The sequence below is a fragment of the Caloenas nicobarica genome, chromosome 7 (genome assembly GCF_036013445.1).
Source record: "Caloenas nicobarica isolate bCalNic1 chromosome 7, bCalNic1.hap1, whole genome shotgun sequence".
NCBI lineage: Eukaryota > Metazoa > Chordata > Aves > Columbiformes > Columbidae > Caloenas > Caloenas nicobarica.
Genome location: NC_088251.1, coordinates 38,720,122 through 38,747,451, shown reverse-complemented (window position 1 = coordinate 38,747,451; position 27,330 = coordinate 38,720,122).

Sequence of the window (27,330 nt, the reverse complement as noted above, 5' to 3'; positions counted from 1 at the left end):
GTTAACTTACTAGCTTCCTTACAGGTTGCTCTTGTTGTGAGAGGCAAACAGCCACCTTTTGTTCTTTGGAACACGTAAGGTGCTATCAGAGAGCACACGTAAGAAGCGTACAGAAATTCTGAGTTCAATCTCTGATCTAACTGTTGAGGCTGCAGTTGTGGAGCCCAGCCCCGCTGGACGTGCCGTGATGAGAAGGGCTGCCTGCCTGAAACCCGCTCTCTGCAGCTCCTCCGTTTCCTGCGCGCACAGTTGCTTGTGATCGAGCCCCAGTTTGATAGAGGAAAAAGCACCGATATGATACAGGCAGGACAGAAATGAAGAGTTTTGCTTTTGCCCTTTGCCAGAAGGCATTTAGTCCTAATAAGCTCGGTTTTATGCTGATACAAGTTGCAAAGTACCCGGAGCTTCTGTCTGGTTCCAAGGTTTTAAGGAACTTTTCATTTCTGGAAGGAAGGAACGCACGGCCATGGTGTTACATTTTCCCACTTGAAGAATATAACTGTTTCTTCAGCCTAAACTCCTTCTCAGGGAAGTTTTCCGTCTAAAGCTACAGCTGTACCTCGGTTATTTCATCTTCCTTGGTGTGCAGGTTCTTAGTCTCTCTTAATTAAATGTCCTTCTTTTATTTCTCCTTTTGTCCCCAGATATTTGGTGTCCAGTGTGCATAACGCTCAAAATTTTCTGCAGATCACAAGTCTCAAGAGAGTAGCTAATTCTTCTGGTACGTGCTCGTGCTTAGCACGGTTACAGCTGAAGTTAGAAGAGGTGTTCCCTGACCTTGACTAATGTGTAATTTTGACATCAGTAAGTGTATTTCAAGAGGAGTGAGGGTATGGTGAGTCCCTACGAGTCGCTTGCGCGTACTGTCATTTCCTGGGCTGTATAGTAAAGCTTTGACTATCTCTTGAAAACCACAAAATCTAAAAACGAAAGCAAAGTATGTGATATTCTGTGAGGTCTGTGAGCATCTAGTGGCTGACAAAAGAGAGCTAAAAGGTTCGTTGTCTTTCCTTCATAGTGATAATATCCAGTGTATTTTGTATGCCTGCAGCTGTCAGGCTGCTGCAGAGTTTGATTTCACCTTGTCCCTTCGCTTGCACTGTTTTGCATTAGCCTTTAATATTATAGTCTGCATCAGAGATAACTGGATTAAAGTTTCTTTTCTCTGACAGAAATTGGGCATGAGAACACTTCAATGACTGGGTTTTCCCGTGGCCCTTGACTTGGAATGGAGAATGTTTTGGTGTGTGTTGCTTTGGTTTGGTTTTTTTTCAGCATCATCTTCTACTGTTAATTATTTTATATAAATCAGACACCTAATAGAATTAATTAAGCAAGGAAGTGTTTTGTTTTTGTTGAACAAAGAAAGACATTCAATACCACAGTGACTAATTCCATGCAGTAAGGAAGACTGGAGTCTTTAGGAATACATAATGTTAAGGATCCTACTGGTAAGCGGAAAAATAATTATTGAGCTGGGAGACAAGTTATTGAACAATGCAAGAGAGATGTCAAAACCTCAGAAAAGTTGTCAGATATGGTTTTAAACCTGTATTTAATCTTGTAATGTTGTGAGAGAGGGGAAGAGAGGAGACACTGAAGGATAATTGCCAGATTAGAAGAAGTACCAGGTTTTTACACAGACCTTTCGTTCAGGGGGGCGTCTCTTTCTGTACAATACGCGTCAAGTGGCCCGTACCCGCGTTTCGTGGCAGCTGCGTTTGCCGCGCTGTTGCGAGGCCGCCAACGTCATAAGGAGTTGGACGGTCTGTAATTCAAAACCCAGGCACCTGAGACCGGTGAATCAGAGAAGAGTGACCCTGACTTGCAGTTTTGATGGCAGACTGCGAGAGCTATTTTTTTTTTTTCAATAATCTCTGCTAAACTGGGAAAATTCTACTGAATCAGAATCGCTTCATATAGTGAAGGCTGGCAGCCGAGTGCCTCAATAAATCTGTTCAGACTAAAAGCTTTCAAATGTGACCCTTGCAGCTTGAGATTTCCTTTTAAACACTGTGGGGGAATTAACATTTGAATTATTAAATATGTTTTCCTTTGGGGATAATGACTTATAAAATTGCATAAAATTCTGAAAGACTGGACATCTGTTGCTGGATAACAAAATCTCTGCCTTTTGAAAGTAAGTTTCTTGCAAGTTTTTTTTCCCCATTATGCTTGCTTTTTTTTGCCTTTTCCCCTCTTAAATGGCGTTAGAAGAGAATTCTATTAGAAGTCTGTGTACTTTCAGTGGTCAGTGGCTTTGTGGCAAGTATTTATCCACCTAGTTTAATTTTTCTTATCTTCCCCATTCAGTTTTTGCGTGTTGCATTAGTTAACATGCCTTCTTTAGTCACATCTGTTTTTACCTAAAAAGCCATACACATCGCATAAGCAAACAGTTCAACATTCTCCCCCAGTTCTTCTTCACCAAAACCTTTTATCTTCAGCTTACAAAGAACCTTGTCATTTGCTTTATAAATAATTATTCAAACCCCCATGTACTTCTGTGGCTATTCTTGGCCAGTTGAATGCTGGCCCTTGTTATAATGAACGGTAATCTTGGATTGTTCCAAGAAGCAACCAGGAGTTTTAAAATGAAGCTGTAGATTTCTGCAGCTGCTTGATAAGAAGCTCGACTGCTGGGAACCTTTCTGGGGTTCGTAAAAATGAAACACTGGAGAATGACAAATCCTTCAGTCTACCACTACGACACTTCATTTCTGAGCAAAAGCAATACTGTACTTTACAGATTACAAAAAGCTGTCGGCACCATTTTTATTCTAAGAAGATGTTTGCTGCTGACCAAATAAAATATTTTTAAATCACTTTTGTGTGCATTGAATATTTTAGGCCATGATTGGATATTTTGTCTACAAACAATACTCCATTCTTCAGCTGTCCTGATGGATCCTCAGGTCAACTGCTGAGCTTTCAAGAGTGTAGGAATGGCAAAATCACTCGGGTGAAAATTTTGTCCAAGCAGTCCATTACTGTGAGCAAATAGCTGCTTTCGAGGTTTCTGGTGATGTCTCAGGACAGGAAACTCTACTGCTCTTCTCTAAGTGCAGCACATTTTTCATGCATAATAACATTATTTCCATAGCCTTCAAATGTTTTGGTTTCAGAAAGGTCTCTTTTTGCTTTTCTGGTCGTAGAACTCAGACAGTTAAACAACTTCGTGCTACAAATGAGCTGAGAATTTCATTCTAGGATGAGGAATTAATTTAATATCGTATTGAGTGGCCTGTTCCCAGCACTGTTTTACTGACAGAACCCCAGGGCAGCCCGGTGTCCTGGAGACACTCAAGGAGTTACAGCCGTTCAGCATATGGTTCTGTTCTTTTGTCAACTGGACGCGCGTAAAAAAGAATTACACAATTTATCCGTCCTCAATTGCTGTTTGTTTGCCTATTGTACAAGAATAGACAGCGGAAGAGGGTGTTTAGGGCCTGATCGGTACAATCTCCACAGAAATGTAAGCATTTTTTTGATTTGTGTTGAGGGGTGCTGGAGCAAACGATTACTGCTGCAGTGTCAGTCTTCGTCCTTCTAAACCGAAGCTTATATTACAGTAAACTACAAGGGGTTGTCTAGTGATGCTGCAGAGCACAGTTATGCATACTTAACAAATGCTAGCAGAAAATAGAACATCAGCTCAAATGTAGTCTCTCTTACTCAGCTCCTGTCGCTGGGTCCTTGGCTCAGCCCGTTCCAGAGTTCTGGAAGCAGAGGTGCTGTTTGCCCGGGTGCCGTTTGCCCGGGTGCCGTTTGTTTGCCCGGGTGCCGATTGCCCGCCTGGGTGCTGTTTGTTTGCCCGGGTGCTGTTTGCCCGGGTGCCGTTTGTTTGCCCGGGTGCTGATTGCCCGCCTGGGTGCTGTTTGTTTGCCCGGGTGCTGTTTGCCCGGGTGCCGTTTGCCTGGGTGCTGGCTGTTTGCCCAGGTGCCATTTGCCCGGGTGCTGTTTGTTTGCCTGGGTGCTGTTTGTTTGCCCGGGTCCTGTTTGCCGAGGTGCCGTTTGCCCGGTGCCGTTTGCCCAGGTGCTGTTTGTTTGCCCGGTGCCGTTTGCCCGGTGCCGTTTGCCTGGTCCTGTTTGCCGAGGTGCCGTTTGCCCGGTGCCGTTTGCCCAGGTGCTGTTTGTTTGCCCGGTGCCGTTTGCCCGGTGCCGTTTGCCTGGTGCTGTTTGCCCGGTGCCGTTTGCCCGGGTGCTGTTTGTTTGCCTGGGTCCTGTTTGCCCGGTGCCTTTTGCCCAGTGCCGTTTGCCCGGTGCTGTTTGCCTGGTGCCGTTTGCCCGGGTGCTGTTTGTTTGCCTGGGTCCTGTTTGCCCGGTGCTGTTTGCCCGGTGCCTTTTGCCCGGTGCCGTTTGCCCGGGTGCTGTTTGTTTGCCCGGTGCCGTTTGCCTGGTGCCGTTTGCCTGGTGCCAATTGCCTGGTGCTGTTTGCCCGGTGCCGTTTGCCCGGGTGCTGTTTGTTTGCCCGGGTCCTGTTTGCCCGGTGCTGTTTGCCCAGTGCCTTTTGCCCGGTGCCGTTTGCCCGGTGCCGTTTGCCCGGGTGCTGTTTGTTTGCCCGGGTCCTGCTTGCCCAGGTGCTGTTTGCCCAGGTGCTGTTTGCCCGGTGCTGTTTGCCCGGGTGCTGTTTGTTTGCCCGGTGCCGTTTGCCCGGGTGCTGTTCCCACCGCTCCCGGCAGAGCTGACAGGTTTCTGAGCTGTTTCCTCTCTGCATCCAGCTAGCTGGGCAAAGAACTGGAGAATGAGCAGTTTGTATGAACAGTGGGATCTTTCATGCCTCGCTTCCTTCAGAAACACATCATCATTAGGTTATTTTTTTCCTGCTTAAATTAAAGAAAAAGCAGCAGAACTGGTTTGATTAAACATCCTTCTTTCCTGTGTCTATGCTACACTTCTTCCACTCACCTCCTTTGTTAAATGATGCCACTATTTGGATAAAGTAAAGCTTGATTAGTGCAATGACTTTTTAGTAAAAATTAATTATATGTATAAATTATTAGTCTGCTGCTTTAAAAACTTGCCGTAGGTCAGGGATCTGAAAAAACACCTGTATTCAATCCCGGTTATGGTAAAAGGAAATAAAGTTTATTTACAAAATCCAAAATGTACGAATGTTTATTAAGACAAAGCGTGTGAAAGGACAAATAGGTACTGTAAATGAGTTAACTCGAAAAGACAGCGGCGCCCGGCTGTTAATAATCCCTCTGTGGGTGCTGAGCTGGCGTTCGGTCAGGGCTCGGGGCCTTCTGCAGGTCAGCCGCATTCGGAACTGCTTCACAGAAACGACACTCCTTTCCTTCAGAGCGGGTTGCTCCCCTTCAGATCCATGTCTCGGTGCTCCTCCCTCTCGACAGTACTGACTTTTGGGGTGTTCAGGAGGTAATTTTGATATTTTCTCCAACGTTGCTCTCATGGCTTTGGTAAAGCTCGTATTTAAGGGTAGCCCAGGTGCCAGTCTTCGGTGCTTTGGGCAAGGTTCTACATATTCAACTTTGTCTTTTTCAGAAGCCAGTACTGTTTTGTAGACTGAGAATGAAAAGAAGCATTGCCTATTAAACAGGGAGAATACTTTAAATATCTAATAAGTTTGTAGTAAATGTTAGAGTAACCTAGTGATTCCTGTTGCTAGTTAAATGAGATGGCAGATGGCTCGTGTTATTGGTAAGGATGTTCTGAGTCTATTTTGAGGAAACCAGATGTAGTGAAACACAGGAACAGGAACAAATAAATCGTGGACTGAAGGACAAGAAGATGACCAAATGAGGGAGATAACAGAAACGTGAGCCAAAGCCAGAAGGACAGTGATTTTTTTCTACAAGGACCCCCGAGTTCAGATAAAGGACAAACAGAGGAAGATGAGAGCCTTCATCCTGACGACCACCAGATGGGGAGAGAAGACCCTAACACCACGACAGAGCATGCGTATCTATTAGTATGAATATGTATTAGTAGGTGGGATAATCCCCCAAGATAGAGAATTGTAATAACAAAGGGGGGGTATATAATGACCACTAAAAACTTTGTCAGGTGTGCGTGTAGGTGGAACGCAGATTCCCCACGCACCCAGCGCTGCTTTGCTTATCTCTACTACAATAAACTTCTCTTGAGCATAGACTCTGTCTGTGTCGAGTAAGTTTATCTATCACAAGTTTATCTCAAATCTAATGTTAGCTGAGGTGACTTTTTTAATGCGTCCCTGTTTCCACTTCACATGCTCTAGGCCTTTCTGTCATTCTACTCATGCCCACGTCGGAGAGCCCCGGTGCTTACCCAGATGAACTGCGCATTCCAGTCTAGCTGATCATGACTGTTCATGTGCATTGCAGTGATACCTACAATTATTTTTTCTATTTCCTGCAGAAAAGTACAGGAAATGAAATTCTAATGTCAAGCTTCTGCAGAGAGAAAGAAGACTGGGATATGAGACTCTCCGTACAGTTTCTGGTGGCTCTAGTGGTTAACAGGAGAAAACAATGAATCAGCAGACATTGCTATTTTGGGCATTCATAAACAGAGGTTATGGTTTACAGGTCTGGCTTTTTAATAGGTTTTGGGTTTACTCTGGTAAAAGCTGCCAGTTACATTTGGTCCTAGGTACTTAGCTTTTAGAATGAGTTGAACCTTTATGATGATGCTGTTGAAGTGAAAGGCAGTAGCATGTAAATTCCTTTTCAGTCCTTTTTGATCTCCCTTCTGCTTTAACTCAAGTCATGTACTGAAAGAGAACAAACTGTCCAAAGCGATTTCCAGCTGATAACCTATTAGGATCCCAGCAATACTCCCAATAATGTCATCCCAAAAAATCCCAAGGAAAGGTGGACAAAACCCCGGGGGATTCAGTCCAGTTCATTAGCCTAATGGACTGACAAATGCTTCTCTGGATCTTCTTTTGTCTGTATAATAGAAAACTCTTTGCTCCTCCAGATGTTTGTGGATTGCCGAGTGTGTTAGACACACAGACAGCATCAGTGTTGACTTAGTGGGCTTGGGTTTGTCACCTGCCAGCTTTGGTTGGTGAATGACAGTAACTTGTATTTGTATGCAAAAGCATCTTGGCTGTTAAACCCTGTCTGTGTACATCTCTACTAGCTGTGCCGGTCACCACCTTCCTCCTCAGCTGGCTGTGTTCTGAAGACAACGATCCTGTTACGCAGGTGTTATGTGTCCTAGAATTACTGAAAACAAAGAGGAGAAATGCTTGCTGGGCTACAACCCAGAAGGCTGGAAAACAGGGGCTGCTTCTCACTGGAGGGGGTATGGTTTAAACTGTTGAACTTGTATTGACATCAGTAGTGATGCTAAGAATAAGTGCACGTAAGTGGAATTTGTCTGCTTCTAATTTGGGCAATATCACCTTTCTTTATGTTCTGCTTCATAACTGTATGCAAAATCTGTTGCTTAGGTAGAGGACGAAGTTGTGTTCCTTGTTTTAGTTCATTCAGCCAGTGTAAAGTAGTCTAAAATAGTTATTGGTTCTTGGAACCATTTATCTATTTTGAAACAGAAGCTATAATTCCATATCATCATCCATCGTAGTGAAATTTTGGCAGTGTTTCAAGAGAAAGATCAGTGGATCACAAATTATTATGAACTCTTTTCTTAAATTTATGAGCAGCCACTCTTGCGAATGGTCTTGCTAAAATAATTTTCAGTATTGATGTGAACAGCTGCACGTCAGTGAAAGTAAGTAGTTTGAAATCTAGCTTTGAAATAACTCCACGGTTTCGAGAGCTGAGGAACCTACAAGCTGTTTGCTTATCAGGGAAGGGAATACAGATATGCTAGAAGTCACTAGAGAATAGCTCCATTTTTCTTTTTATGTAAGATGTATTTATTTATTTATTTTAAGTGAGAGAGCTTGATTTACTAAAGCAAGGACATAGGAGGAGGCTAAAGTTTAAACCACCTTACTTAGTTGCATTTCTTTCATAAAAGAGATAAAACTCAATTAAAGGTGATGATCGAGGAAGGAAATTGGATGAACTGAGAACTCTAAACAGATCTACAAAAGCACTCGGAAAATTAAGCACGGATTATACTGTTCATGTACAAAGTCATTTAGATGGTGAAGGGAAATCATATACTGTGAAAGCCAGCAAATATTCTGTGTTCATAAATAATTGAAACTCCTCAGGGTAAAATATTCAGTTGCAAGAGACACCTAATAAAACCAGAAGAAATAAAAAGGATATAAGACCCCCAGAGAATATCCAGTACCTGGTAAAGGACTTAAGTGCGGCTGCATTAAATGCACCAGGGTTACCAAATGATGTCAGAGGGAAGCTGGTGACCAGACAAAAGGAAATAATCAAGCAGGCTGGATATCTGCAGGCAGAATATCTGGTGTAAAAGCCTTGTGCCGACCAGTAAACCAGAAACTATGCATGATCATAAGGAAGAGTAGGCTTAAAAACTTAGTTTTCTGACTTAAACACCTAGAATTAAGTACACAGTAGTTGCAATTCAAATATTGATATCTGGTGATGAATGTTTCAAGCAGTGTCTTGTAAGTGTAAGAAAATATTTGGAGAAGAAAAAGTTACCCAGAAATATTGTCCTACTGTGCTGTGAAAAGTCTGTTTATAAAGTGACTTATTTGTAATTCTAAAGTTACTTGTAATTTTTACTAGTGCTTGTTCAAATAGTGATGCTAAGAGCACTGCCTGGAGTTGTTGTGAAAAGAGGAAAAATCCCTTGAAATGCTTTATCAAAAAATATATACACCAAAATTGGAGGTACAGACTTTTAAAATTAGTTCATAACCTGCTTATGTTGCTGCTGCTGCTGCTAGAAGAAAGTAAATTACGGGGCTTTAATTTTTGCAGGTTTCTAGCTGAGTCCCGCTGTGGAGTGCAGCGATGGCAGTTGCCGTGTAACAAGGTGTCGGTGCCGGGATGAGCAGTTGTGATGCGACAGTGGAGCCGGCGCGCTGACACCGGCCTGGCCGGGACGCCTGGACCTCGCTCCCAACCGTGAGTCAAGCTGTGCTGCTCTTAGACCTGGGCTTTACATCTTCACTAAGTATTTCTGCTTGCACAAGTGGGCGAAAATACCCATAATGAGGGTAAAGATTAAGCCGATGCAGCAAAGATACATTTGTGCTCTTATTTATCAAAACCTAAAGCTGTAAGCAATCGCTTTCAGTCCCAGTGGACTGGCTTTCCCTGCGTTATTGACCAGGATACCGTATTTCTGTTCTTTCCTAAAACAACCTCACCAAACCAAATACAGCCTGGGCTCAAGAGCTTCTCTTATACAAATCAACTTTAAAGTTCTCTAAGATAGTCTCAGGTCATGGCAAGTTTCTTCACGTGATCTGATGCTTCGTAATCACTCTAAAACATTTGATATGAATTCACAGCCAAACTACGTCAGACATTGTTGTTGCGCTTTGGTTTCTTTTGCTTGTATTGATCCTCTGGCTTAGCTGCTGAATTGTTCTAAGGTTCTCAGTATTTACGCAAAGACAACTTAAAATAAAATTCTGGGATTATTTCAGAATCTCAGCGAGGTTTTCCAAGAGCCAGCTATGGTATCGTTAAATTTTGTAAAGAGAAGAAGTTGTTTGTTTCCCATTTTCATCAAGTTGGCCTCTAAAAATGAGATATTTATTAGCTCTATGGGTCTTGTGTGACTCATGGAGTCTGGCCTGATCCTCTGATATTCCAGTTCAGATTCAAAGTCTTTATGCAATGTCTAAAAATACTGTGGCCAGAGCCCATCAGTAAGTCCTCTGTCGTCAGCAGCTGCCGATGATTATCCTGCTTGTGAGTCAGGCATCAGCAGAGAAAATGTGTCTCTGCTCCTCCAGAAGGCAGCAAATATTCCCCAGAGCTGCCCAGAAGTGTTGCATGCAATTGAGATCCGAGGGATGGAGGGGGACTGTAGCTTTGGTGGGGAAGAGGGGAGGAAAACAGCTGCATTGCCAGAGGGCAGCATGTGAAACGCTTGGGTGCAGCCCCTGGGAAGGAGCAGGTGGCAGGTTATTGCAGCAGCCACCGAAACGCGCAGCAGCCCTGCGGAGAGCCTGCAGCTGCACTTGGCAATGCTGGATTTTTGTGTGTCCCGCTGCAAGAAAGAGAGGGCTAAGGAGGGAAAGGGGAGGGCGGCGCCGTGTTCGCTGCTGCTGGGGGTGCCAGAGCCTGATCCAAGCAGTTCTCGCAGGGCTGATTTTTCAGGACTCTTGAGTAGGCAGAAGAGGGAGCTGCGCAGAGGCATCTTTGCTGCTCCAAGCAGATGCCTCTCCCAGGCGAGTACCTACCCTGTTGTGTCTGCAACCAGACCTGCCTTGGCTTCCACCCTCCGCCACCTGGTAGAAAGAGAACGGAGAGAAATTATAGCCTCCAGAAAATCACAAGGAGTTATAGCCCAGAAACTCATTTTATGTGTGCTGCAGGAATGAGTATATCTCCTTGATATGCCCTCAAAACAATACAAAACAAGGTCTTTTTTTTTTTTTTCTCTGTTCTTTCCAAGTTCAGTATCAGCTGTCTGCAAACACGAAGGAATATGGACAGTTAATAAGAATTGCCCCCTTCCTTTATCTTTATGGGTTTTGTTTCCTATTGTGGAAAACATCTGGTTTCGGTTACTCTCGAAGACTTCACGTGGCTGTGAGAATCTTCCTCTCTTTCCTGAGGACCTGCTCCTGGTCAGTGTTAGAAATGGGGTGCTGAGGAGGGTCAGCCTTTGCCCTGCCTCATGACTGGCCTCATACACCAATTTCTAATTTCAAGTTGAAGATAGATATTTTGAGTGTTATTCTGGTACAGCTCGAGCATATTGTAACCACGAGCAGGGAGGGGAGGGAGATTTGTGCTCAATAATTGTTTTCACCCGTAGAATAGAAAGCCTGAGGTGTATTGCTATTTCAAACTCTGTTGTTAAGTATTACACTTGATTAGAAATAAGCTAAATATGTGCAAACCTTCATTTTGCAAACTAACTTGCATTTTTTTTACATGATTAATAGTCTCTTGTGAATGATTTTACACACACTTTGTATCACACAGTGCTGGTGTTTGTTTGCTTTGGGGGCAGGTTTCTTATGTTGCAGCTCTCTGGTGAATATTTACTGTGGTGTCAATCAGTCATTCACTACTTATTTATTGACATAATTCTTTCCCTTGCTAATTCTCCATTACCCATTTTTTGTTGTTGCTTTCTTTCCTAATGCAGTTCCTCAGCTCCCAATTGAATGTACATGTTCTATAGGTCAAGGGATTTTTTTTTTTTTTTTTAAATTTCACCTTTTTTTTTTTTTTTTCTGCTCCAACAGCTGCTTATCATTTTTCATCACTTAGAAAATGGGTGTGATCCTTACCTTGCCAGCTCAAACAATCTGAAATGCAAACTCCAGCTGCATTCAAGGAGACTGGAGATCACCGTAGTGATATTTGATAACTGTGGAGACAATGACCAAAAGCTACCAGAAGACACTAGTCTTTTAAAAATCATTTTGTTATTACGCCAACATCTTACTGTAAACATACTGGCTTAGATGGGTTTGTGAGGAAAGAAGAACCCATAGGCAAATATACACAACTCTATATTTGTTTCACTTCGGTGTTTAGTTTTTGTGCAAACGAGGTGATTTGTGCTCCTGCCAAGTTAGACTTGAATTCCGTTCTGTTCAGTATGCTTTCTCTGATCTTTTATTTCTAAAATTTACGGGATTTAACCTGTCTACAAGATGTCTTGGCAAATGCGGTCTGTGTATGACATTCCAAAATGGAAATGCAGTCTGCAGAGTATTAACTAGGTGTCTAGCACTGGCTTGTTCTTGTGGGTATGTGCTAAGTTACCCTCGACTTGAGTTTCTCTTCATGGCACTGGCTCCTTATTTCTGCTCCCCTTCCACCTTGTTTGCAGCTGCATCACACAGTCCTTTTATATTCGGGCAATTGATTATGTACGGGTGAGAATTACTGTTCTATCAATGGAATGAGGATGCTGCTGCTGGGAAAACCAGAGAGAGCAAAGGGTTCTGTGGCAAGTGACAATGAGCTGGTTGAATAACATGTTTGGTAGAGTTAAGGGGTTGAATATGTCCTTCCCTACAGGATGCCTCTTCCTGACAGTGGTTTTTTTTTCCTTTGTTTCCTCTCTTCTGCTTCCCTGGTATGTAAAGGAATAGGCACAACTATCATTTTGTAGCTATTCCAGGAAAAACACCTGCAAAGCTGGAATTGCAGTCCTAAACAGCTGTGTAGATGTCAGCAGCTCTCGGGCTCCTTTTCCTGAACTGTATTCCTTTCTCGTATCAAAATACACCCTGATTTTGTTAATCTGTTTTTGGACAGCAGAGGTACATCTGAAGGAGAACAGGACACGGCTTTTCCAATCGGTGACTCTGGCTCCCTCTCTCTGAGTTTGGTGCTGACATCTCGGTTTCTACTGGCCACCTTGCACGCTGGCACATCTGTGTCAAGCTGGTGGCTAAACTGTGCTGGTAATAACCTTGTTCTCTAATTATGGCTGTCAGATGCCTGTACTACTGCTGTTCTTCAGAATTGTGTGAGTTAATATTGCCAGCAGACAGCAGGGCTTCATCCAAGATGTGTTCAAAAGCTTGTTCTATTTAAGGATACATCAGCTACCTCTGAAATCTTGTAAAATCTCCAGCAAGTCAGGTCACTGGAATAACTTCAAGGTGTCCTTGCTGATCATTCTTATGAAGTCATTAGAAGAAATAAAAGCTTGTTTGTTAGCAAAAATAAATGTTGATGAGAAAAATTCCCACTGCTGCTGTCTACAGGACTCCTCAGATCGATTGATTTATTTTTTCATTTTTTGGAGCAGAAGCGCTGTGATATGAATGCGAGGGGTCAGAGCACCGAGGACAGCAGCAGCAATGTTCTGTTCCTGTTCTGTTTATTTGCTTTCTTCTTATTTTCTTCTGTTGTCTTATTCAGCAACTGAGAAACGCTGCAGCATATTAAAATGCCATTCCCATAACTTCGGCTGAACTCATAAACTGTGCAGAGCTGTGCTGCAGCACTCTGAGGTGTGTTTGGTTGGTTGGGTTTTTTTTTTTTTTGTGGTTTTGTTTCTGTTTGTTTTTAACATACCTGCAGGTGGGAAAGTATATGAGTTTTATGTTGGCCTGGAATCCGCACTCGCAGGCTCGTGTGGCTCGTTGGCTGCAGCATTTCTCTCTGGATATAGGGTGGCTCTGTGGTCATCAGTACGGGGACATCTTCCTGGCTGGTCAGTGGTATTTATCAGACTGGGAACAACACAGACAGGCTGGAAAAAGAGGAAAAACCTACATACGTGTGCCTAGGAATGCAGAATACCGCTGGACATAAGTGATCATAAAAATTGCATCTGGCAACTGGCAGGGAGGCAACGGCAGGGGTGTTGTGGGGAGCTGAGGATTGCTGATGAAAACAAGGGACCTGTAGTTCAGCTGATCCATGCAGGAAGCCATGGGCAGTTTGTTTGCTTTGTCCCTTGCAAACTGGAATAGCTCTAATGGTAGTATTGAGCATAACAGAAGGAAAAAAAAAAAAAATCTATTTTGGAGCAGAAATATATTTTGTGGCCATTATAGCAGAAATATTGCAGAGTGCTTTAGGAATATGTAATGAGGCAGAATTTTGGATCTCAGCTGTTGGAGGGGTAGATCTTGCTGTTTGGGGGGGTTTGCGCAGCAGTGTGTCCAGGTGCTGGATTATTCAGCTGCTTGATATTTCCTCTGTAAAATGTAAATGTATTATTGATGTTTTAGAGAGAGCAGACTTCCCAGCTGATGAGAAGAGCAGAAATCGGAGAAGTTGTCTGTGCTTAGGGCAGGTTCTGCTTCCGTCAAGGGGTTTTGGCTCTTGGACAGGTCCCAGAAGGAGCTTGGACTTGGAAGAATGTGGAATTCATTCAAGTTTTTGACACAGATCCTGTATAGACCTCTACTTGAAGTGCTAAATAGGCTGTCATTGCACAATTAGAACCATGGAATGTTTTACTGAACAAAGACTTGTCGGATATCACAAATATAGGGTGGTCATACACTGACTGTCCTCCATAATAATAGCCTTAAATCTGATCTTGTAGTCATATATGCGATTCCTGTAATTCTCCCACTTATCGAAAATGAGACATTATCAGCTGTCTTCCTTTCCTTGTCTATCCTGCACAACGGCGCTTGATGGAGGAGAGGGCAAAGTCCTGCTGGCCGGCTGCTGTGCGTGGGCATTGCTGTCTCCTGGCTGAGCCTCCAGACAGAAACGTGGTGCAAACGTCGCCTGCCCTCCCTCTGCTAGTTCGGGAGATGCCGTTTTGATTCTTCTTGCTGGCTCGTGGGAGTGCACGTATCAAAATGGGCAGTTCCCTCCGTTGGCTTGTTCTGCTCTATCAAATTCTGCCTTTGTACAAGGCGGGCAGGACCGTTTCAGTCCAGGACGCCTGTTTAGTCTCTGCAGTTACTTGCAGAAGTTGTTTTGTTGCCGTCCAGCTTTCACGATAAGCAAGAGCCTTTACTTCGGATGTGGTTACAGCAGCACCCAGAAATCTTCTTGTGAGCAGCATTTCACTCGCTGGTAATCATATACCTGAATTTCAGTGACCAAAATGCACCTTCAGTGGACCTATGCTGATTTACATTGATAGCCTCGTTTCGGGACCTTTTCTTTTTCCTTCTGATGGTTTGTAGAGAGAAAAAAGCTGAGGAAATTCATATAGCCGGTTCAATTTTTGTCTCCATTGCAGCTGAGGATAGTCTGGGTTGGTAGGACGGGTAGTGTTACTGTTCTTATCTTTGGCATTTAAATTTCTGAGCTTCAAGGTCTCTTGTAAGGTATTAAAGAAAGTGCAGGAACTTCAGTCCTGGCGTTATGCCAGAAAGATTTTTAAAGTTTTACAAAGGTAAATAATGGCAGTGTGATAATTATTTTACTATGATGAGCGAGAAAATTGAGCTTTTTATCTTCTTAAATTCCATCTAAAAGCAGTGTTTCATTCTCTTTTTTTATCCAATAAAAGAACTGAAAATAGTTTTACTTGGAATAGAGATAAGAAAACGCTCGTGATTAAAGATAATGTTGTGGAATGTCTGGCAGGGTTCAGTGCATCAATAACCCTGACACGTAATTAAAGTAATTGAAAATGCCCCGCGTGTGTTCTCTGGTAGAAGGCAGTAAAAGATCAGTGAGGTATCCGAGCTCTTTCACAATACTAGATATGTTTTTAAATCAATCTCTTTTATTTTTAATCTTCTATTTGAGTCCTTTAAACCTCCATAAAGCCAGCCCGAAACCTGCATCAATGCCTTCAGCTGGTCCTGCTGGAAGAGAGTGGCTCATATTTCATTGAGTTCATTTCTAGGGTCAGCAAAACGAACAGGATTTGAGCTGAGAAATGGGGCCAGGAGGCTCCCCAGGCAATGCCAGAGCCGGGCAGAGCTGGGGTCGCGCTCTCTCTTTTTTTCCTATCAGTTTTCTTCTTCACATTCCAGTCTTTAGTCCCCATCTCCACTTTCCTCTTTTCCTTTTTTAATCAGACATGCTTGTTCTTTACTCTCCTTTCTGTACTTTTGCCACAGCTGCCTGAAATTAACCCTAAAATAATAAGAAAAGTTGTTAATTTGAAGTTTTGTAGGAGGGGGACATCATTCAGCATTTCAGTTACTTATTTCCCAGTGGGTCCCGGACTTCATCGATCTAGAACTCTGCATTGGTAGGAATTCAGAATCTTTTGGGACCACTCTGGTTTTAGCAGGACACTGGTTTTAAATGCGCAAAAGTGTATGAGACTCTAAACGACTTCAGGGAATGCATGAGAGCACAGTATCCTCCATTAAAACGCAGCAAGAAATCTGGATTTGTTTTGCCTCAAGTGCCGAGTCTGCCAAGGGTTAAAGTTCTTCCTGGATTTTCTTCATCACAAAGTGGTGAGGGCATCTGGCCTTTAGAAAGGCTTGAAGTAAAATGTCAAGTTTCCGCAGAAATGTTCTGTTTGAAATCACTCACTCTTGTTTTGAGTGCCAGCATTGGTAGCTGACAAGAAAAAGAGGTTTCCTCCTTCTGTTCCTCCCTCCCTCCCAAGGATTTTCCTCTAATATTTGACTAAACCCCTGTTTTTCTGCTAGGGACACATTGGAACAGTGGGCTTTGGACTCAGAGTTCCATATAATTATAAATGTGTTCATACTTAACCATGGTCATATGCATGTAGCGAGCTCCAGGTTTGTTTTTCAATTTTCAAATTGGGAAAGTAATTCAAGTTATGAGATGCTGAGACAAAAATGCAGGTAGTCAGTCTCATTTTGGTACTTGGCTCACTGATGTGCAGTGCTGCATGATCAAAGTGTTCTGCCTATGGGCTTCTCTCATGAAAAGTGAAGAACGTTCTTGCAAAAATAGCTGCTTAAAATTAAGAAATGTACAATGAAAGACGTGTGTTGCCGGCGTGTGTTTCTGAAGGAAGACGTTTGTTAATGACTTCTGCTGTGTTATATTTAAAATTTCTTACGTAGTAAGCGCTAAATTGTTCTTGGTTCTTGCACTGAAAAGTGATCTCGTGGTCCTCAGGGGCTCGATCTATAGAGAGAGTGTTCGGAGCAATTCCTGTGGCTCCAGAAATGCACGGGATGTGGGGGCTCAGCACCCACGCCCTGTGACGGACAGACACACGACCTTGGAGGTCTTGCTGGCAGCATCACTAGATGTTGGCTCAAAGGACCCAGATTTGGGCCGTTTCTGTACCCATCATCCTTTTGTGCAACTGAGCAGCAGTGATTAATGTTTTATTCTTGCCCTAGGAGGAAATAATTAAGATTAGCGTGACTGGAAGTTAAATGCAGGGATGAGGAAAATGTGCTCTATACATAAAATGCAATGCATTTTCCCTTAATCAGTGTTCAAGGCAAGCACGGGGAATAATCCATGTTTCGGATAGTTTGGGATTGCATTTGTGAAAGTCAATTGAGTTGAATTAGCACGCAGTGCTAGAATATATTACCGCAACACTGGGGATCTGGGAGGGAACGTACTCCAAGGTGTTAACCTTGAGTGATCACCTCAATAGATGAGTCCTGAGATTCAGTAAATCATCACTGCAGAGGTCAGGGGAACTTAAGTCAATGGAATTAAAGCATAGCATATGCTTAAATAGATATATTTGGATAGGAATAAAGTTAAACTTGTAGGATATAATTTCAAAAAGGAGTTTAAGCTTCAAAGATACAGTGAAGGATGTGACTTGGGTATGGAGTCTGCTCGGGTACCTAGTGGACAAGGACAGCTCTTTGCATTTGTAGGCATCTGAATACCTTGGAAAAGTATCTTGTACTTGAAGGAGCGAGCTTGTGTGCTTTTTTGGTCCAGTTTGTTTTATCTTTGTTTTGTCTGTTATGAACGAATTAGTTTATCGCTGAAGAATAAGCCCCGAACAAAGCAGATCCTTGCCTGTCTACGGTACACCGAGGGGGCAGAATGCGAGCTGTCAAGAAGACTGAGAGCTCTGATAATGAAAAAGAGTGGGTTAGACACTAAAATCATTATTATATTTGGATTTTTCTTTTACTGGTAGTTTCATTTTTCAGTTACCAACATTAACTCGCTACACAGCTTAACCAGAAGGCAAAGATAATAGCACAACGGATAGCATGCTCTCAGAGGAGGCGTAGAGGAACTGTATTCATGCATATCATACCAAACTGTCATTTCCAGCCAAATTATAACCCAGAAAAGTTTAACAGTATTATAACAGTTCTGCAGCATTTTTGCATCTGTACCTTAAAACCCCCATAGCGTTGGTGTCAGATTGCATTGTGTGTGCTCTACTGACCTTTTTATTTGCCTTCTCTCATCTGTCTCTTCGTTCATAGCAGAACTGTCGGTATCGTAAAGGCTGAGCTGGGGGGTGAGGAAGCTGGGCAGCAGATGGGCTGCGTCACCCATCCATCGCTACGCTCTTGGACATCCCGCAGCCTCTCTAACTAGTCTTTTCTTGGACATCCCGCAGCCTCTCTAACTAGTCTTTTCCAGTGCTTTGCTATCCATACTGTTTGGTTTATTTTCCTGTCACCTGAAGAAAATTTCCCTTGTCCTACTTTGAAACTGCTACTTCTTGTCCTACTTCAAAACTATTACTTCTTGTCCTACTTATGGTAAATTCTTTCCTGTTCACTAGCTACATCTTCTGTATGGATCTTGCCTCAGTGTTCTCTCTAGTCAACCCCCGTTCCATAAAGTGCTCTTTTCAGATGTTTTTCCAGATCTCAAATTTTGCTCTCCTCTATATTCTTCCTTAATTCGAAACCAACTTCATTATTTGCTTCAGCATTGTAGCCTGCTTAAAAATGCATCTAGACCCTTAAGAAAAAAGCAAGGTTACCAAAACGCATGTTGCCATATGACTCATTACAATCCATACTCAGCATGTGGGGTAAGTTTGTCATTGGCACATAGAGAGTCTTGAGGGACTCCGCATGGACACTATGTGGTTGCCTATCAGAATAACATTGCAGGATAAGCCTTCATAGACAGCTGGCACCGGGGGAAGATACCGCGCCTCCCTTCCTGTCAGTTCTCTGGATCATTGCAGTGCTACTGCAATTTGAATAGTTTATGGCAATCGTGACCAACACAGAAAAACATACGGTGTAGAGCCAAAGCCTCTTTGCAGGGAGACAAAGAGAATGCGAGTCAGATGCAAAAATATTTTGGTTTTGTTTGTATGCACTTTAAATGCTAAACGGAGGTTGGGGAGGAGGAAGTGTTAGACTCCTTAAAGCTTAACTTTAAAAACATCCACACAAAGAACTCCCTTGCTCCCCTGAAACAAAAAGCACAAACAACAACTACTCAAAACCCAAAATCTAATCTTCCATAGGAAAGTTGTATCAAGTAGGGTCATTGCTTCATTTTTCTTTCAAAGAACAAATCTGAGGGACAGGCGTGGACAGGTCAAGTCTAGGACATGAGCACTAAGCATCGTAGTGTCTGAGCTCTACCAGGGACATCTTGAACAGCAGGTGGTGTATTTATAGATGTGCGTCTGAAAGGAGCCTGAGGATTTTGGACATTGGCATAGGATTGTCACACATCTTATTACACAAAGCGAGAGGAACGATCGCTTTGCCTGGTTTGCAGGCTGTCTTCAAAGCTGGGGCACTATTTGGATACACCCAGATACTGTTAGGTCATTGGTGCGGTGATTGTATTTGGGATGTGCCAGATCACGGGGCAATCCAGTTGGAAGGATGAAGCCCCGTCCCTGGTGATGGCTCCATCTGAGCGATATAAAATTTACTTCTCGTGGATCCGGGCACTGCCTGGTTTTACATCAATTCTCTGATGTCTGGTCCATATGAAATCTTCCCTCTCGGGTTGGAATAGGTTCCAAGAACAGGTCGATGAGCGCTGGCTCAGCCCTGGGCTGTTGTAGCACTGCTGAGCTCTGGTAGAGTCTGTATCACGGTAAGCAGGTAATGATGGCTAAAGCCAGCCCAAGAGGGATGTGTTTGTGAGAGTGCTGTGTTCAAGATCAAGGTCTTAAAACTAGGCTGGCACCTTGAAGGTAGGAGTAGCTTGACTTTGAGAACCCCCAGGGACGTGTCAGTGAAACATGAAGTCCTCTTGCAGTCTCTTTAACGCTTGAAAACACGACGCTTACTTAGACACCCATGGACTCAGGGGCTTCTCAGGTCATTAGTGTACATGTCCCTTCCCAAACAAGGCTCCAAAGCCCCATCCATGTGCGTGAGCCGGCGCAGACCCGCAAACATCAGTGGCTCCTGAGCAATTGTTTCCTGGCAGCTATAGCGAACATCAAAATGAACCTCTACAGGCTGTTACACAGCAAAGGTAATTGGATGTTTCGGAAAGCTATGAACAGCTCTGGTGATAACTGTGTGTCGTTTGGTTCTGGTGTCAGCTCTGAGAATTTTATTTGAAAGCTGTCAGCCTAAGGTGAAACACCAGTAAATGTGGTTATAAGTGCAGAGACTCTCTCTGATTGCATAAAAGAAAATGGGGGTGGAGAACTGGTGGAAGATATAAATTCCTGCAAGACAAAGTGTTTGAAAGAATTTCATAGCAAGGGGCTAATTGGATATATTTTTTTCCCCAAAAGAAGTGTTATGATGGATGCCAGAGAAAGCTGTAAGAAATCTGGTGTCCAGATGCATTTGTTTCTTATGGTTAAATGTAAAACTCCCATTGACAGCTGGTGTCTGCAAATGATTCCAGGAAGCAGATGATAGCGATGAATTACCACCGAGGAAATCAGCACGGCAGCCAGACAGTGGAACTGTTTTACACGGACCCTCAGCCCCTGCCCCACAGCTCCAAGACCCCTGTCACCACAGAGAGCGGCAATAGCGTCCCTGAATTACCAATGAGTACTTGGGCAAAGATCTGACTGCATTGGGGAAAATCCCCCTTGGCTTCAAGAGCTGAGAGTGTGGCCCAGTTAGGAACTGTGGGATTTAGCAAGTTGCTCTACGTGGGTTTGAGCTGCGGATTTATAGTTAATTTGCAGAACACAGACTGGACGTTTTTCTCACAGACCGATAAATCTGTGTCTGTATGTGTGGGTATGAAAGAAGTAAAAGCGCAAGCCTCAAGGAAAGAAAATATCATTTTCCCAACAAGATGAAAAGGGAATTAGACACGCTTTATCATTAGTACCATCTAGCTTCTCCATTAACAAGAGTCAGTGAGAATAATAAGTTGCACTTGGGGAAATTAGACTATGGAGAGATTAATAGGAAAAAAAAAATGAGTGACTGGGATATCAGACTTGGACACTATTAGAATGATCAGACCACCAAATAAAATGTCAGGTGCCCTAATGAGGGCACATTTTCTATCCTGTATTTATGTCCTATTTGGTAAGGAGTAAAACTCTCAAAACTTTCATAAGGCAAGAAAAATGTATGAATCAGACAAACCAGATAACGTGCTCTCTATCAGGAAATTACAAAAACAATGCGGAGAATGAAAAGTCAGTTGAACATTTCAACTTCTGTTTTCTAATTTTCAAAACAGGGTTCACCTTTCTGGACCACTTCCTCTTCCTTCCTCTTTTTATTCTTTTTCTTCTTTTCTTCCTTCCTCATGTTCTCGCCCCTACAGTCCTCCTTTGCCCCTCCGGATGGATGTTCCTTCTGAACCGATCTCAGCTTTTACACAGTTCACACTTGCTGCTCGCCTCCATCCTCAGCCCTAGATACCTGGGAATATTTCCCACTTGAAGATTTGGGTCTTTTTCCTTGCTCTAAGAACGTCTGATGTAGGTGCCATCCGTGCCTGCTGTCCTCTGGTTCTTCTATGTTTTCTCCCCTCCTTTTCCCTATTTTTCACCATATACTCTTAAGGCAGTTAATTTATGAACCCGATCCTTAAATCTCCTGGCTTTGACCCCTTGGTACTTTTCCATGAAGCTGACACTCCTGTTGCTTTCAGCTGATGTTAAACAGTGGGGGACATTCAGATCCCTAAGACTTGGCCACTCCTGTATCTCTGTGTTCTTCAAAGACATCGTTCTTCTCCAAACCCGTCATTTTAAATTGTCAAGATGTATTTTATCCAGAGGACTGCTTTTCCTAAGCCTCTGTACTGCACACTCACGATGCATGGCAGGGGTTCGGGTTTTTTTCTCCCAGATTTAAGATCTTCCGGTAACCTTCGGGGTTTTACTTCACCCACCGAGGTTTTGCTGTACCCAGGTGGTATCTACGCAGATAGCCAGAGATGTGAGGCATTTTTAGGCACTATTCCATGCAAAAGTCCCGCGGGCACATCCTCGGGAGTTCAGGGGACACAAGGAGCGTGGCAGTGCCCTCTTTCCCAGCCACGCAGGGACCCTGAGATCCAGCCAGGCTTTCAGCAGCTGCTCCGCTATTTTTGCAGCATCCGAGAGCTGAGACGGCTTTTGCTGGCGAGAGCTGCTGCGCTTGGTACTCAACGGGCAAGCCAAGACCTTCTGTAGAGCTCGTGCGTGCTGAAAAGCAACTGCCTGAAGTGTCTCATCCCCAGAAGCTTGTGCTCGTAGGGTCTCTCTGAAAGGAAGGCGCTCCCAAGCGAGCGGGATGGTGAGGAGAGCGGCTGTACCCGTGTTACTGAGCATACCTGCTTTCACGTAAACGGTGGTGACTATGACTGGAACAACTAAAGGTAAAGGCAAGTTATAGTAATCTATTGGCAAAGAGGCAACAAATTCCGAAATACTGTTTCACGAGCAGGATTTTTGTGAAATTCACTCTCTGTTTCTGCAGTGGTTGGATTTAAGTTAGCAGCATTGTTCAGCCTTTTTCATCTGTAGACTGCCGGTTGACTTTGTCTATAGATTATGTGTTACCGTATTTTTTTAAAAATGGTATCCTTTGAGGTAAATTATTCGAACGGTGGTTAATTCTACTTGAAAGCAATGGGAATTTCACTATTATCTTTTACGTGTGGCAAGAAGGCACTGTAAAGCACTTTTTGCACTCAATTACGTGAGCTAAATGTCCGATAAATAAACCTGAGTTCCAGGCTAAGCGTGAGAGCCAGCTTTCAGTTAACACAACAACTCACCTGCCTTTCTCAAGAAACAGCACTGTGAACGTGGTTGGAAGTATAATGGTGGAAACCGTAGAATGGATTGTCATTAATGAGATGCGTAGGCAACTTTTGCAAGATAAATGTTACTTTCAAAGAGTTTTAAACTCCATATTCAGGATTGTTTTGGGTGCAGATGCGGCTCTGATGGGAGAGGGAAGGCTGAGCCCAGGCTCTCGTCTCCTGCCCCGGCCCCCGTGTGCTGGTTTCACTGGGTGAACTGGGGATTTGGGGAAACAACGTTCCTCTGTGCAAACTCCTTGTTCCTTACAGCCTGTGTGAAGAACAAGAAAGTGCTGGGAAAAGGTTTCACAGTGTGTGGAGAGAAGGAAAAGGTGATGGTGAGGATTAGGACTAAATTCTCTTCAAATTTCTTCCCTTCTCTGCCCGGTTTCTATTCGAATGAAAAGGAGCAGGGTTTTTTGAAGGTATTACCAATACATAAACCATGAATGATCTGAAAGCTAGATTGTGCGGCTGAAGCAGCTATGCTGATGGCTACAGCATGGAATTTAGATGGTTTTGCATTAACAATTAATGTATTGTAGTGTTCAGAATAAACTATAATCTGTTCTCTGCTTACAATTAAGTTGTCATCAACTAAGACAAAATCGATAAGAAGATTAAGATATGCTTGAATCTGCTCAAGCTGTATATAACTCAGGCTGAAACAGGAATAGCTCGACCGTAATGCTGAAGGTTGGAAGTGTTATGTTTTCCCTTCTTCATATCGAGAAAAATACAGCAAAATAGTTGAAGTCTGGCTTTAGGAAACAGGCTGGAAGAAGTCTTGTTTATGAGAAGCCACAGAAGCAGACTGAAGGGGCCAGATGGAAAGACACACAGAGTTATGGATCACGATGAAGAGCGAAACATTTCCTTTTGAGGGTTTTTAATCGCTGACCTGTAGCCGTTGTGTATCGGTACAGCAGTTTACAGGGAATCGCAGCGCAGAGAGGGCTCGGGCACACGTGGGGTGGGCGTGCGGAGTCCCTCTGGAAGCAACAGGCTGAGCAAACGTCAAATGAAATCACACACGGGTTTCCTAAAGGTGCCCGAGTCCTACGTTTGCAGCCCTGTGTTTGCAAGCCCCTTGAAAACGGAGAGCGAATGCGCTCTGTGATGGGTTTAAAAGTGAATGTTTCGGGTGTTGGTGTCTACTGGAAAAGGGAATAAATAATGGAGTCCTATATATGTGCAACCCAGTGGATTTCCCAAGAATGCTCTCTAGACAGAACAGCCGTAATCATGTAGAAATTGGCTGTTTTATTCAGAATTTTCAGCCTCTTTGCAGCAGCAGTGAGTTCTCTTGCTCCCCTTTCTATACTTTTATTCCAGATTTTTTTTTTTTTCTTTTTTCCTCTCTGCCTCTGCGTATTATTGTGCATAAGCCCCAGCCAAAATCAAACCAAATCCAAGGGAAAAAACTCATTTACCCTTATTGCTTGTCCTCTCAGGGTTTTGTATCGGTCTGGCTACTTCCACAGAAGAGGTTACTTTCTCCTTATGTATATACTGAATGGAGAGCAGCTGTTCATTTCTCCACACCCAGCCCCTCCAATGAGGATAGAAAAAAAGGATTTTATTGAAATGTTGTAGAGGTTAGATTAGAGTGGAGTAGCAACCAAATCTGCTTGTTGAGGGAAGAAATCTCAACACAAGACTCAGCAGTACAGGATGCAGAGGGACGAGCCCAGGGTGAGATGGAAACGTGTACTTTTTCATTTGCAGCCTGGCGAAGTTCTTTACCAGTTGGGGGCTTTGAGGATACCACGCTGAACATGCAGCTGCAGAATGGAATGGACTGTAGTTGTTTGCCCAGAATAAATTCCTCCAAATATTCGGAGTTATTAAAGCCCATCACAGATGTTTTGCTTGAGGCACCTCACTTGTGTCCCATTTGTAGAAAGGATCCCTTTCACCTTTGAAGGGTCAGAGGTACTTTGCTGCCGGGATGACCCTAGTGGGAAGGTTGGGGTTTTTTCTACAATGTTATCAGTACACAAAAATATTTGAAAAAGCAATAATCTCATTATTAATAAACTGATAAATGTGTGCCTTTTAGTGCAAAGTCTTTCTTGTGCAAGGACTAAAAACGAAGAGAGAAGGGGGGAGCGTGGTGGTAGAGCAGCTTGGTGAGAAAGATGGATGAGGAGACGGTAGCTTGGTATTGATCTCTCTCTGTGAATTAGATAAACCACCCCTATTTCTCTAGGTGTCATCACACATTTCCAAAATATCCTAGTTGCCCGCTGGCTGCTCAGCCTTGGGAACGAGGCCTGTTCTGCCTTTAAATGGGGCCCATTTATCAGAATGGAGATGTTAAACCAACAAATGCGGCAATGTGAGGTATAGACAATTAAAATGTTCTGTTTGACATATCAAGTATGAGTTGCCATTTCGGGGAGATGTGCCTTTTCAGCTTACATTAGCTGGGCTTTAAATATCACAGTTACAAATGATGCAGAAACCTCACACATTCAGTAGTCTGGTATCCAAAATGAAGCAATCTAATACTTTTTTTTTTTTTTTTCCCCCCGAGAAACCATATTCAGGAAAACAACCGGTGCTTCCGTGTGCTGTGTTTGAAAGATCTTCAGTTACAATGGTAGCTAAGCGATACAGCAAGTAAATTAGCAGCAATGCTTTAAGAAATGCATCAGGAAGACAACCTGATACATGATACCCTACTTATGATTCGAAAGGTTATAAGTATTAACAAGAAGAAGGTTAAATCTTGAGGAGGTCTGTCTCTATTTCCTAAAAATCAATAATAGGTGGCCTCTGTCACGGGCAGCGTTTACCTGTGTTTGATCTCGCCTCCCTCAAAAACGTTTGTGCGCCTGCGGACGGGATGTCAGTGTGAACAGGAGTTCGGCACAAGCGCATCACTGCTCAGCAGTTCCGTTATCTTAGTTTGTCACTAAGGTGAGGTTGCCTTAATTTATACATGTCGTTTGGTAGCGCTGCTAAGTTTTGTCAGCCTTGGCAAAGGGAGGTCTGTATCTACTGCCCTTTCTCATCTCTTTGGCTTTTTAAGAAATCCTCTTTATGATTGGCGTGACTTATGTCAGCGAAGTTAATAACTAGATGAACTTGTGTGGTTGGAAGGCTCAGGACGCTCATGAATTAGAAACCCAGTCATCATCTACACCCAGAATATCCTTTATATTTAATAACACATCAGATAGATAATTTATTTTCTGTAAAAGCATGTACCTTCAGTTACGTGATACAGACGATGTCCTATTTACTTTAACAGTGTATTTCACATACACTTGTGCACTGAAATAGTTTCTCAAAGCGAGGGTGCTATTCAATGCCGTGGTGTTGGTTCCTTAGTAGCGTGTTGTAAGGAAGTGCAGAGGGTTCTCAGCAGACTGTAGCTAACTGACAGTGACAGAAAATCACTGCAAGGTTGACAGGAATTTAACTAAAAAAATAATCTTACTTTGATCCCTTAGTGTGGCTTGGTGCCCAAAGAGCTTATAAGATGAGTAAGCTTATATTTAAGTATTGTTATATTTCCCCTGGGACAGTTTGCATTTGTTTTTAGGCATGGAGAGTAAAATATGTCAAATTGGGTGATCTTATTTTAACATATTATCTTTAATTGTTTTAAATTCTAAGTGTTGATGAAGGAAACAGGTGTTCGTTACAAGCCTGTGCAGATCCGCGGCTTATCAATAATTTAATATTTTCTTTTATATTATGATGCCAACGTTTAAAAGGGTTTTCCGTGCAATTCCCGATGTGAATATTCCCAGAAGTTTATTCACGGTAGCATTTACGCTGTTCTTACCTTTCTTTATTTCTAAGCAGGTAGGTACTGCTTATCTAATGAAGAAATGGAGGTGACTTCAAAGCCAGCAATTTGATTTCTTTGGTTTGCAGAGACATTCTCAAGTAACTTTTTAATGGCGATTGCACAGTTTGTGCTTACATAAAAGTTTGTGGTGGTGTTCTGCGGCACAGATGAGCAGGATTCCCTTTCTGGGAGATTTATGAGTAAACGTTCCCAGAAAACAGATCGATATCTCCATTCCTGGCTTTTTCTTATATCACTAGGTTACATTAAGACTGAAGTTACTTCAGAAAACGAACATTTAAAAATACGCAACTTGATATTTTATACCTGGAAATGCAGGTTCCTGCCACATTTAAACAATTCCATTAATAAATGTCCTCTTGGTTTTGCTTTTACTGCTCTTTCTTCTAATTAGACTGCATGTGAAAGTTTGGTCTCCCTTATTTCTTGGATTGCCACAAGTGACACATTAAAGAAGATTAATATTCTCTCCAGGAGAAATCCTTTATTTTAATTTACGCAGCAAAAACATACATCAGCAAACTGATTAGGAAAGCTGCTGTTCTTTTCCTTCCAGTTTACTCCCTGGTTGCACGACCACGTTCCTTTCTCTGGGCAAGAAATGTCCCAGTGGCACTGGGAGTCTGGTCTCCTACCTGGTACAAGTTAAATATTTTAAATTCCTCTGTAATAATGTGCAATAGCACAGGCATTTCAGTTTGTTACAAATGGCTCTGGCAGGGCCAGCATTTGCTTTCTGCACAAGTTGCGTTCCTTAAATGACCATTCTCCATAGCCCAGGGGTTTTGCGTGTTGTTGAAAAATATTCTCGTCTTTTCTTTGATCAACCAAGCCATTCGCTTACATCGTTTACATCGTTACCACTTCCAGTGGACGCTGGGCTTTTGCCACCCGTCGTATTGTAATTAAGTACTAAAAATCTATGCAGGATGAGGTTTTTATTCAGTGAAACTA